Source organism: Camelina sativa, chromosome 11, assembly GCF_000633955.1.
Source record: "Camelina sativa cultivar DH55 chromosome 11, Cs, whole genome shotgun sequence".
Lineage (NCBI taxonomy): Eukaryota > Viridiplantae > Streptophyta > Magnoliopsida > Brassicales > Brassicaceae > Camelina > Camelina sativa.
The window spans coordinates 39,785,573-39,799,675 of record NC_025695.1 but is presented as its reverse complement, the minus strand read 5'-3'; the positions used below and the strand labels follow the sequence as shown (position 1 = coordinate 39,799,675).

Here is a 14,103-nt window from a genome sequence, read left to right as displayed (position 1 = left end):
AGAAATCACCAAGAATACTCAAGAACACTTAGGGAACTTTTCTCTCTTTCTTTTTCTCTCAAAAGCGGCCAAAACCCGACTAATGAGACAAAACTCGTGTTAAGGGTTTTCCCTAACCCAAAACGCAGCGTTTAACTTAACTCGTCCGCAGAAAACTGAACATGCATCGACCGATGCACTATATGTATCGACCGATGCAATGCCTTAAACCGGGATTTCGGTTCGCGGATGCTACAATTCTCCCCCACCAAACTAAATTCGTCTTCGAATCTCGAACAACCATCAGCCAAAGACTCCCGTGCAACCGTCTCCACGGCCGGCACTCCTCCGACCGATCTACGAAAGATCACCTCTATGCGATAGACTCACGCTCCATGCATTATTTGCTCTCGACTTTTGGACTTTCTTTTTACTTATAGGCCTAAACCTTGAGTTTTTATGGGCTCCTCATCAGACCCAAGTCTGTATGCCATAATGTTGGCTCCTCATCGGGCCTAAACCCGCATGCCATAATATATAAGGAAGTCTAATATTCGTCTCTTGGGTTGCCACTCTACAGCGCGCCCCCGGATCGTCATCCGAAGTCGATATACAAACCATACTCCCAAGCCACAAAGTCTCAGAATATGGCAGTACTAGGAGGACCTAGGTTCTCCAAGAGTCGCAAGCAAACAATTCTGAACACGTCTGAGTCCTATCCCTAACCAGGTTTCCTTCCCGTGGCTCACGTAAGACATCACTATGTCCTACCAACAACATATCCCCTCACTGGGATACCTCACTACCACAAGAGCCGCCACAAAGGACAAACAAATGTCCTAAACAGGACCGCCACCAAGGCCAAACAAATGTCCAAAACATGACCACCACCAAGGCCAAACAAATGTCCTAAACAGGACCGTCACAAAGACCATCTGTCCCGAAGGACCGCCTAAACAGGCACTCTAGCTAAACAACCCGCCAAAAAGGCCACACATCTGGCTAAACAGCCCGCCACAAAGGCCACACATATGGCTAAACAGTCTGCCACAAAGGCCACACATCTGGCTAAACAGCCTGCCACAAAGGCCACACATTTGGCTAAACAGCCTGCCACAAAGGTCACACATCTGGCTAAACAGCCTGCCACAACGGCCACACAGTGTCTCAAAAGATTGCCACTAAGGCCACACAATGACTAAAAATTCCGCCACCAAGACCACACAAGCCCCTCCACGGCTTCTTCCACTAAAATGGATAAATTTTAACTCACATAAAACTTTCCACTTTTACCACTTTCCACTTTTGGAAAATTTTAATTCAGGAAACTTTCCTCCAAAAAAAACTCTGCCTCTTGGAAACTTTGTACCCCGAGCACCACCTCATCTTGTTATTTTGTCGCACAACCAACCACCCCAAGCGACCAAGTAAACAAGAGAGATGGACTGGAATACTCCATTCCCGCTCCAGCCACGGATTTCCGGTGGGACCAGGCTAGACAAGCTCAAGTCGCGGCTTGTTTCTCATACCACTTCTTAAACCTTGCCTTCATCCTCGCCTCAGGCTCCCAAGTCTGCTCCTCAACACCATCAAGGTCCCAAAGGACTCTCAGCAAAGGAATCTTCTTCTTCCGAAGTTCCTTGATCCTCCTCTCGAGAACCCTCACTGGTCTTGCCTCCAAAGTCATGTTAGGCTGAAGATCCTCAGGAATCTTAGCTAACAACTGATCATCCTCACGGAGACACTTCCTCAACATAGAAACATGGAAAACCTTATGGAATGCACGCATAACCTCAGATAACTCCAGTCTATAAGCCACTGGTCCAACACGCTCAATCACTCTGAATGGACCCATATACCTCTAACTCAACTTAGTCTCAGTCAATGACCTGTTCGGACTCCACAACATGGCCATCTTGAGGTACACTCTGTCTCCTACTTGAAACTCAAGATCTCTCCTCCTCCTATCGGCATAACTCCTCTACCGATCCTGAGCTTCCTTCATGTTCAGCATGAGAACCCGAACCTTCTCTGAGGTCTCCTGAACAAAATTTACCCCGTAGTTGCTCCTCTCCCCCACCTGAGTCCAGCATAACGGTGTACGATACGGCCTCCCATACAAAGCCTCATAAGGAGCCATTTTAATACTCGCCTGATAACTGTTTTTGTAAGCAAACTCTACCAAGCTCAAATGATCTGCCCAATGGCCTCCCCAATCCAACACACACATCCTCAGCAAATCCTCCAGCGTCTGGATCGTCCTCTCTGACTGTCCATCTGTCTGGGGATGATAAGTTGTACTTATATGCACCTTAGTGCCCATCTCTGCCTGAAACGCTCTCCAGAACACCAACGTGAACTTAGAATCCCGATCAGACACAATGCTCGCTGGCACCCAATGCAACCTGACTATCTCCTTCACATACTTCTTAGCCAAGACCTCTGCTCCATCATTTTTCTTAATAGCCAGAAAATGTACTGACTTAGTCAACCGGTCAACAATGACCCAAATAGCATCAAACGTCCTGGACACTGGCAAACCTACCACGAAGTCCATAGTAATCATATCCCACTTCCACTCTGGAATGGGAAGACTCTTCAGTAACCCTCCTGGAACCTGATGCTCCGCCTTCACTAGCTGGCACACATTGCACCTCGCGACCACTCTAGCTACATCCTTCTTCATCTCGACCCAGTGATAGTACCTTTTGAGATCACGGTACATCTTAGTCGCTCCTGGATGAATAGAAAACTTGCTACCATGAGCCTCTCTCAGGATCTCCTGTCTCAACTCCTCATCCTTGGGCACACAAATCCGACCGTGCACCAAGATAGTACCATTATCTGAGACCTGATACTCTGAATCAACATTCTTTGAGGCATTCACCAGCCCCAAATCCTTCTCCTAAGCCAACCGCACCCTGCTCAGAAGATCTGCTCTATCAACCGCCTCCAAACCCAACGGTTCCTGAGAAACAACACACAAACTCAAAGCACCGATCTCCCCCNTCAAATGATCTGCCCAATGGCCTCCCCAATCCAACACACACATCCTCAGCAAATCCTCCAGCGTCTGGATCGTCCTCTCTGACTGTCCATCTGTCTGGGGATGATAAGTTGTACTTATATGCACCTTAGTGCCCATCTCTGCCTGAAACGCTCTCCAGAACACCAACGTGAACTTAGAATCCCGATCAGACACAATGCTCGCTGGCACCCAATGCAACCTGACTATCTCCTTCACATACTTCTTAGCCAAGACCTCTGCTCCATCATTTTTCTTAATAGCCAGAAAATGTACTGACTTAGTCAACCGGTCAACAATGACCCAAATAGCATCAAACGTCCTGGACACTGGCAAACCTACCACGAAGTCCATAGTAATCATATCCCACTTCCACTCTGGAATGGGAAGACTCTTCAGTAACCCTCCTGGAACCTGATGCTCCGCCTTCACTAGCTGGCACACATTGCACCTCGCGACCACTCTAGCTACATCCTTCTTCATCTCGACCCAGTGATAGTACCTTTTGAGATCACGGTACATCTTAGTCGCTCCTGGATGAATAGAAAACTTGCTACCATGAGCCTCTCTCAGGATCTCCTGTCTCAACTCCTCATCCTTGGGCACACAAATCCGACCGTGCACCAAGATAGTACCATTATCTGAGACCTGATACTCTGAATCAACATTCTTTGAGGCATTCACCAGCCCCAAATCCTTCTCCTAAGCCAACCGCACCCTGCTCAGAAGATCTGCTCTATCAACCGCCTCCAAACCCAACGGTTCCTGAGAAACAACACACAAACTCAAAGCACCGATCTCCCCCACCAGAGACTCCATCTCCTGCTCCTGAGTCGAAGCTACCCTCTTCCGACTCAGAGCATCTGCAACCAAGTTAGCCTTACCAGGATGATAGGCTTTCTCCAAATCATAGTCTGCCAAAAGCTCTATCCACCGCTTCTGCCTCAAATTCAGCTCGGGCTGAGTGAATATATACTTCACNGATCAGACACAATGCTCGCTGGCACCCAATGCAACCTGACTATCTCCTTCACATACTTCTTAGCCAAGACCTCTGCTCCATCATTTTTCTTAATAGCCAGAAAATGTACTGACTTAGTCAACCGGTCAACAATGACCCAAATAGCATCAAACGTCCTGGACACTGGCAAACCTACCACGAAGTCCATAGTAATCATATCCCACTTCCACTCTGGAATGGGAAGACTCTTCAGTAACCCTCCTGGAACCTGATGCTCCGCCTTCACTAGCTGGCACACATTGCACCTCGCGACCACTCTAGCTACATCCTTCTTCATCTCGACCCAGTGATAGTACCTTTTGAGATCACGGTACATCTTAGTCGCTCCTGGATGAATAGAAAACTTGCTACCATGAGCCTCTCTCAGGATCTCCTGTCTCAACTCCTCATCCTTGGGCACACAAATCCGACCGTGCACCAAGATAGTACCATTATCTGAGACCTGATACTCTGAATCAACATTCTTTGAGGCATTCACCAGCCCCAAATCCTTCTCCTAAGCCAACCGCACCCTGCTCAGAAGATCTGCTCTATCAACCGCCTCCAAACCCAACGGTTCCTGAGAAACAACACACAAACTCAAAGCACCGATCTCCCCCACCAGAGACTCCATCTCCTGCTCCTGAGTCGAAGCTACCCTCTTCCGACTCAGAGCATCTGCAACCAAGTTAGCCTTACCAGGATGATAGGCTTTCTCCAAATCATAGTCTGCCAAAAGCTCTATCCACCGCTTCTGCCTCAAATTCAGCTCGGGCTGAGTGAATATATACTTCACGCTCTTATGATCTGTAAACACCTGCACCTTTGCACCATAAAGATAAGATATCCAAATCTTCAGGGCAAAAACTACAGCACCCATGTCCAAGTCATGAGTAGGATAGTTGTCCTCATGCTTCTGCAACTGCCGCGAAGCATAGGCAATCACCTTCCCATGCTGCATCAACACACATCCCAAACCAACTCTAGATGCATTTGTATAAACCATATAGGGTTCTCCTTGCTCAGGCAAAGCCAACACTAGCTCAGTAGTCAACATCTCCTTCCNAGTAACCCTCCTGGAACCTGATGCTCCGCCTTCACTAGCTGGCACACATTGCACCTCGCGACCACTCTAGCTACATCCTTCTTCATCTCGACCCAGTGATAGTACCTTTTGAGATCACGGTACATCTTAGTCGCTCCTGGATGAATAGAAAACTTGCTACCATGAGCCTCTCTCAGGATCTCCTGTCTCAACTCCTCATCCTTGGGCACACAAATCCGACCGTGCACCAAGATAGTACCATTATCTGAGACCTGATACTCTGAATCAACATTCTTTGAGGCATTCACCAGCCCCAAATCCTTCTCCTAAGCCAACCGCACCCTGCTCAGAAGATCTGCTCTATCAACCGCCTCCAAACCCAACGGTTCCTGAGAAACAACACACAAACTCAAAGCACCGATCTCCCCCACCAGAGACTCCATCTCCTGCTCCTGAGTCGAAGCTACCCTCTTCCGACTCAGAGCATCTGCAACCAAGTTAGCCTTACCAGGATGATAGGCTTTCTCCAAATCATAGTCTGCCAAAAGCTCTATCCACCGCTTCTGCCTCAAATTCAGCTCGGGCTGAGTGAATATATACTTCACGCTCTTATGATCTGTAAACACCTGCACCTTTGCACCATAAAGATAAGATATCCAAATCTTCAGGGCAAAAACTACAGCACCCATGTCCAAGTCATGAGTAGGATAGTTGTCCTCATGCTTCTGCAACTGCCGCGAAGCATAGGCAATCACCTTCCCATGCTGCATCAACACACATCCCAAACCAACTCTAGATGCATTTGTATAAACCATATAGGGTTCTCCTTGCTCAGGCAAAGCCAACACTAGCTCAGTAGTCAACATCTCCTTCCGGCTTGCAAAGCCTTCCTCGCACTCCTCTGACCAAACAAAAGGAACATCCTTCCCTGTCAACTTAGTCATAGGACGTGCTCTGCTTGCAAACCCCTGCACAAATCTCCTGTAGTACCCTGCCAATCCAAGAAAACTCCTGATCTCTGTGGCATTCTGCGGTCTAGGCTAATCCTTGATAGCTTGAATCTTCTCCGGATCTACAGAAACCCCATCTGCAGACACAATATGACCCAGAAAACCCACCTCACGCTGCCAAAAACTGCACTTGCTCAACTTAGCAAACAACATCTGCTCCCGCAGCTTCTCCAGAACTGCCCTCAAATGCATTGTATGTTCTTTAGGACTCTTGGAATAAACCAGGATATCGTCGATGAAAATGATGACAGATACATCCAGAAACTCCTGAAATACACTGTTCATCAATCTCATTTAACCCGAAAGGCATCACCACAAACTCATAATGCACATACCTCGTCCTGAATGCAGTCTTCCTCACTTCTACCTCATCTATCGGTATTTGATGATAACCCGACGCCAGATCTACCATGGAGAACCAAGTAGCACCCCTCAACTGATCCAACAACTCATCGATCCTCGGAAGAGGGTACTTGTTCTTCACAGTGACCCGGTTCAAACCCCTGTAATCAATACACAACCGGAAACTCCCATATTTCTTCTTGACAAACAACACTGGTGCTCCCCACGGTGATACACTAGGACGGATGAATCCCTTACTCAACAAATCCTCTAGCTGCTTCTTCAGCTTTGCCATCTCTGCTGGAGCCATTCTGTAAGGAGCCTTGGATAACGGCATCGTCCATGGTTCCAGTTCAAACGTNGGATCTACAGAAACCCCATCTGCAGACACAATATGACCCAGAAAACCCACCTCACGCTGCCAAAAACTGCACTTGCTCAACTTAGCAAACAACATCTGCTCCCGCAGCTTCTCCAGAACTGCCCTCAAATGCATTGTATGTTCTTTAGGACTCTTGGAATAAACCAGGATATCGTCGATGAAAATGATGACAGATACATCCAGAAACTCCTGAAATACACTGTTCATCAATCTCATTTAACCCGAAAGGCATCACCACAAACTCATAATGCACATACCTCGTCCTGAATGCAGTCTTCCTCACTTCTACCTCATCTATCGGTATTTGATGATAACCCGACGCCAGATCTACCATGGAGAACCAAGTAGCACCCCTCAACTGATCCAACAACTCATCGATCCTCGGAAGAGGGTACTTGTTCTTCACAGTGACCCGGTTCAAACCCCTGTAATCAATACACAACCGGAAACTCCCATATTTCTTCTTGACAAACAACACTGGTGCTCCCCACGGTGATACACTAGGACGGATGAATCCCTTACTCAACAAATCCTCTAGCTGCTTCTTCAGCTTTGCCATCTCTGCTGGAGCCATTCTGTAAGGAGCCTTGGATAACGGCATCGTCCATGGTTCCAGTTCAAACGTAAAAGGATCAGACCGAGATGGTGGTAATCCCTGCAATGACTAAAACACGTCCTCAAATTCCTCTACAACCGGAATACCGCTAACCGTAGACTTCCCCACTGACTCTAGCATAGAGATGGTGNTGACAGATACATCCAGAAACTCCTGAAATACACTGTTCATCAATCTCATTTAACCCGAAAGGCATCACCACAAACTCATAATGCACATACCTCGTCCTGAATGCAGTCTTCCTCACTTCTACCTCATCTATCGGTATTTGATGATAACCCGACGCCAGATCTACCATGGAGAACCAAGTAGCACCCCTCAACTGATCCAACAACTCATCGATCCTCGGAAGAGGGTACTTGTTCTTCACAGTGACCCGGTTCAAACCCCTGTAATCAATACACAACCGGAAACTCCCATATTTCTTCTTGACAAACAACACTGGTGCTCCCCACGGTGATACACTAGGACGGATGAATCCCTTACTCAACAAATCCTCTAGCTGCTTCTTCAGCTTTGCCATCTCTGCTGGAGCCATTCTGTAAGGAGCCTTGGATAACGGCATCGTCCATGGTTCCAGTTCAAACGTAAAAGGATCAGACCGAGATGGTGGTAATCCCTGCAATGACTAAAACACGTCCTCAAATTCCTCTACAACCGGAATACCGCTAACCGTAGACTTCCCCACTGACTCTAGCATAGAGATGGTGACCAAATAAGCCTCACGGTCCTTCTCGATCATCTTCCCAGCCTGAATGGTCGAGATCACGAGACTCCCCGAAGTCAGTATAATACCCTGAAAGACCAGCTTCCTCCTGGACGCTCAAACTCCACTCTACCTCGATAGCAATCCAAATGCACCATGTGCCGATGCAACTAATCCATACCGAGAATAACATCATACAGCTCCACTAGATTGATAAGCAAATCCGCTGGCCTCGACTCCCCTGCGATCAGAATATCAATTCCTCCGGCCCGTCCAATAACCCTCAGGAACTTGCCTTCCGCAACTCTGACAACTCCTGTACGCACCCCGGGATCCCCTCTGATTCTCGCGCTCTCTGCACACTCTGGAGTAATGAAGCTATAAGAAGCTCCAGAATCAAACATAACATGGGACTTAAACCCACCCACCAACAAGGTCCCTACACAAACCTCATGTGTTGAGAACCTAACACTTTGTCACAGGAAAACATTAAATCTGAACTTACTAAGAATTCACAAAAACAAAGTACCAGAAATTATACCTGTGATCGCCCCGGCACTGGTTCCACCAGTCTCTGCAGTCGTGTAAACCTGTGGCGCCTGCTCAATCTGAGCAACCTGCTGCCCTCCCGGCTGCACCTGCTGTAATGCTGCCACTGCCACCGGCTGCAACTTGGGACACAAGGGCCTGATATGCCCTGGCTCCCTGCAATGATAGCATACACGAGCCGCTGTCTTCGGAGCACTCCTCTTGGGACAGCTAGCAATCTTGTGATCCTTACCCCCACACCCGAAGCAACTCGGACCACCCGGCCTCTGTGTAGCCTCCCATCTTCTCTTGGTTCCCTCCGCGGGCTTACCGCCCCTGCTAGAACCTCCCTGCTGCTGAGCCCTACTAGGCTGAACTGTTGGACTAACCGCCATTGACTGTGCTCGGATATCCTCTTCAATACTTGCTACAGTGTCAACCAGCTCTGCACGCGTAGCATAACTCCGCCCTCTACAGTGAACCCTCAAATCATCACGTAGGGCCCTCAAAAACCTCCTGATCTGAGCCTCCTCAGACTCCATAGCCCGACCCCCATAACATAGAAGTCGACTGAACTCCAAGTCCAGCTCCCGTACTGACCGCGTCCCCTAAGACAACTGAAGGAACTGCACCTCCAACCGGTCCAATGCCTCTCTCGGAAAGTACTTGCGGTTGAACTCCCTCATGAAGTCAACCCAAGTCATCTCCCGATGCACTCTCCTAGCAGCCACTGATCTCCACCACAACTCAGCAACTCCAATCAAATGGTGGACCCCTATGTCCACCCAGAACTCCTCAGAACATCTCAGAGTATGGAAGTTACGTTCCACGCTCGTTCTCCACGCATCTGCAGCAATAGGATCTGTACCACCCAAAAACTGCGCGGTCACGAGACCCTTCATCTCCTTGAGCATGACAGATAACGCTCCAACAACTGGTGGCACAACCTGAGCCTGAGCTGGTACCACTGCTGGCAACCGCTCCAACAACTGTTCTAGCAAAGCCGAAAAGTCAGCACCAGGGACTCTACCCGCTGGGACTCCCACACCCGGACCCTAGCATCACCGACCACTGGAGCATCAACACCGCCCCCTCCGGCCACACTCATGGAATGCTCCTGGTCACCCTGCGACTCGCCAACACTCTCAGCTGTCACACTCTGGTCCTCGGTCTCACTAACCACTGGGGCTCTGCCCCTACCAGATCACGTCCGCGTCCACGANGCTCGATGCACTTGCATCGACCGACACTCGCTCTGCATCGACCGACGCAAGATATGCATCGACTGATGCAATGCCAAGCATCATATTTTTCCCCGAAGCTTCTCGCCGGATCTTCATTCCTGCAACCACAAAACTCGATCCAAAGCCACAAGAAAGCTTCCTAACGTCCAGAATAACANTAATAATAATAATAATAATAATAATAATAATAATAATAATAATAATAATAATAATAATAATAATAATAATAATAATAATAATAATAATACACTACAACTAGTGGTCTCATACCAACTAGCCACCTAACCACAACCACAATCAAACAGCGGAAATAACCAATATCAATAACCAATAATATTTCAATAATAAAATATCCAATAATCAAATATAACCATAAACCAATATCCAAATCATCAGAAAACATGGAACTAGCAACCTAGCAATGTTTCTAATGACCCAACTCTAGCAACCTAGCAATGCCAGACAACATCCAGTCGAGTCCCTACTGGGCTATACACACAAGCACACAATAGCAATGTTTGCCTTTACCTGCACCACAAACACAAATTGTAATGCATGAGTATTTTAATAAACACTCAGTAAGGCAATCCTCCCATCTACTGGGCTATACACACAAGCAATAGAGTCATCTCTAACCATCAAACAACAATCAACACACAACAAATAACAAACCAGGACTCTGCATCGACCGACACCACATGGGGATGCATCGACAGACACAGGGTTGCATCGATCGATGCTCGATGCACTTGCATCGACCGACACTCGCTCTGCATCGACCGACGCAAGATATGCATCGACTGATGCAATGCCAAGCATCATATTTTTCCCCGAAGCTTCTCGCCGGATCTTCATTCCTGCAACCACAAAACTCGATCCAAAGCCACAAGAAAGCTTCCTAACGTCCAGAATAACAATCTAACAAGTCTAGTAACACATAGCAAGCAAATTAGAGAGTTCTCTAGCTTAGATAAGCCATGGTCCTGCACTTACATTTGCCAAGACGAATCTGAACCTTAAACCAACAAGAAAACACTTCCAGGAAGCTCCTACAACGATCCCAGCTACAGATCTCTACAGGAACAGCTTCCAATCTCCCGAAATCACCAAGAACACTCAAGAACACTTAGGGAACTTTTCTCTCTTTCTTTTTCTCTCAAAAGCGGCCAAAACCCGACTAATGAGACAAAACTCGTGTTAAGGGTTTTTCCTAACCCAAAACGCAGCATTTAACTTAACTCGTCCGCAGAAAACTGAACTTGCATCGACCGATGCACTATATGCATCGACCGATGCAATCCCTTAAACCGGGATTTCGGTTCGCGGATGTTACAACCTATATATACTTTTCTTTTTGTGAAGTCAAGGAATTTTAAATAGTTCGAATCCAACCAAGGAAAGAGGGTTTTTTTTAATAAAGATAAAACGCGTCTTCCCTAATGAATATGCTCTTTTAAAAAATTAGAGGCGATGTCGAATAAAAAACTCGTAAGACAAATTAACTCGTTAATTTTTTTTGAATATTTTCATTTTTTTTATTGGGACTCATCTTTGTCACATTCCCTTTTTTCCAAAAATATGATAAACCCTTTCAATTTTTTTTCTTTTTCAAATTGAACTTCGTACTTGTTTTCTCTATATTGCTTTCTATTGATTATTTAAGGTTCTTTAGAAACTCTTTTTGTTTGAAGTCGAAAAGGTTTTTAATGATACTTCATCAGATGATTGTACAAGGAAAATAAACAACTAGGTTTTAGAAAGGAAAGCCAGGAAAAAGAATCATAAATAATTTTATTTTGATTGGATCAGGAATCTCATTATGTATTGGGTGTGGATAAAAGATCGTCCTATGTTATACTATTAAATTATTGACGATGAATCAATTTTATAGCTCTGATATTGTTATTCATGATATTTCTTTCATTTGATATCATCGAAATCTAATTCATCTGAGTGAGTTTACAAGCGAAAGATTTCTCATCTCTATGGGATTAAATCCCGAGATATTCCAAAGAAAAAAAAATAATAAACGATTAAATTATGGAAGTCAATATTCTTGCATTTATTGCTACTTCACTCTTCATTCTCGTTCCTACTGCTTTTTTGCTTATAATTTACGTAAAAACAGTTAGTCAAAATGATTAATTTGAATCAAATTTGACTATCAATGACAATGAAAAAAAAGATTTCAATTTTCTCGTCTTAAATGAAAGGAATGCATTAAATTCAGTAGTATCCTAAGGGGCCCGCTAGTATGAGTATGGTAGAAAGATATCTCTTTCTACCATACTAGCCATTATGGTTATTTTAATGTATAAAGATACAAGTGAAATATCTTAATATAAAGAAATCCACCTATATCTCTCTTTTTCTTTATAAACGTCAATATAAATGAAATAAAATATGAAATGTATGTACATACTTTCTCAATTTCATTTGTTTGTTTGATCCATTTAATACGGATAATCCCAATTCGATGGAAGCTTCTTCAGATTTCGAAAGGGGTTACCCCATGAATGGTTAACCGTGTAAACCCTGATATAAAAATAGAAAATGAGTCAATAAAACATACATCCAATTTCTAAAAAAAAAATATTAAAAAAAATTGCTGAACGGTCTAGAAAATGAAAACAATTGATACATGTTGATAGAGTTTGATTATTACCGCAATTAGAAGTATTTCTAGAGTCCACTTCTTCCCCACACTACGAGAGAGAGGGAAAATGTAAAAACTACCATTAAAGCAGCCCATGCGAGACTTACTATATCCATGTGAATTCTGCCCCCTATTTCTATGAATATGAAAAAACTATTCCATTATTGTTCACTAATAATTGTGAAATCACTGGTTCAGAGTCAAAAAACGGGAGAGGTATTTGGTCACCATTGACGAACTACTCCAAAAATCCACTTATCTTATCTTATAATGAGTTATTCTTAATTATAGAATTTCTAGTAGAATCGACAAGATGTAAACACAAGCAAACGGACATTTTTCGAAGTATCCAAGGAATCTGACTCACATGTAGAAAGAAGAAAACTTTTTCTTTCTTTTATGATCTTTTATTTTTGGAAGTAAAATGAAAGGTAATTCTTAATCTAATCTAATCTAATATTGATTGAATGTCTGAGCATTCTGAGACTTTCATGAGTCTATATCCAAAGTATCTTAGTTCCTTTCAAAAACTATTAATTTAATTCCCTCTTNGAAGAAACTATTCCATTATTGTTCACTAATAATAGTGAAATCACTGGTGCAGAGTCAAAAAAAGGGAGAGGTATTTGGTCACCATTGACGAACTACTCCAAAAATCCACTTATCTTATCTTATAATGAGTTATTCTTAATTATAGAATTTCTAGTAGAATCGACAAGATGTAAACACAAGCAAACGGACATTTTTCGAAGTATCCAAGGAATCTGACTCACATGTAGAAAGAAGAAGACTTTTTCTTTCTTTTATGATTTTTTATTTTTGGAAGTAAAATGAAAGGCAATTCTTAATCTAATCTAATATTTATTGAATGTCTGAGCATTCCGAGACTTTCATGAGTCTATATCCAAAGTATCTTAGGTCCTTTCCAAAACTATTAATTAAATTCCCTCTCTGGCTATCCAATCTAATTGAAAACTCAGTAAATGGAACTAAATTAGTAGTGGCAAGTAAAGATTTACAGATTGCCCTCCACTACTTGAAGTTTTCCTTGAATCTGATAGGCAAAACTTTAGGTTAGATAATAGAACCTCGAGAGCCGGGGGCTTAGAATAACGAAAAGAAAGTATCAAGAGTCTTTTCCTACGTTTGATATTTAAAGTCTGTTGTTGAGGCGGCACCCGGATTTGAACTGGGGAAAAAGGATTTGCAGTCCCCCGCCTTACCACTCGCCCATGCCGCCAAAACGATAGAAATTAGATTCTAATTTTCTTTTTTTTTTCAACTCCGAAAAAAATATAGGTTCAGTCACAAAATATAGAATCTAGTACAAACCAGAACCATTAACTATTGACTGTAAATTCATTACCTTTTTTGAATTAAAATTAAAATCTACTTTTTTATTTCTAATAATATTAAGAAAATCATTAGAAATACATTTATAACTCATCTATATTGAGTTTTTTGTAATTAAAAATAAATCTTCTTCAATTTCAATTATAACAGTAATTATGAGTAAATGTAAACCCCAGAATCATAACATACATTACCCTGTGTTATAGAGCTATAGCTA

At 44.0% G+C, this 14,103-nt stretch overlaps 1 non-coding gene across 1 annotated transcript; it reads right to left on the bottom strand.

Moving 5' to 3' along the window:
* On the bottom strand, positions 13,703–13,773 carry TRNAC-GCA. The gene has a single exon. It is a non-coding gene; the product is annotated as a tRNA-Cys (tRNA).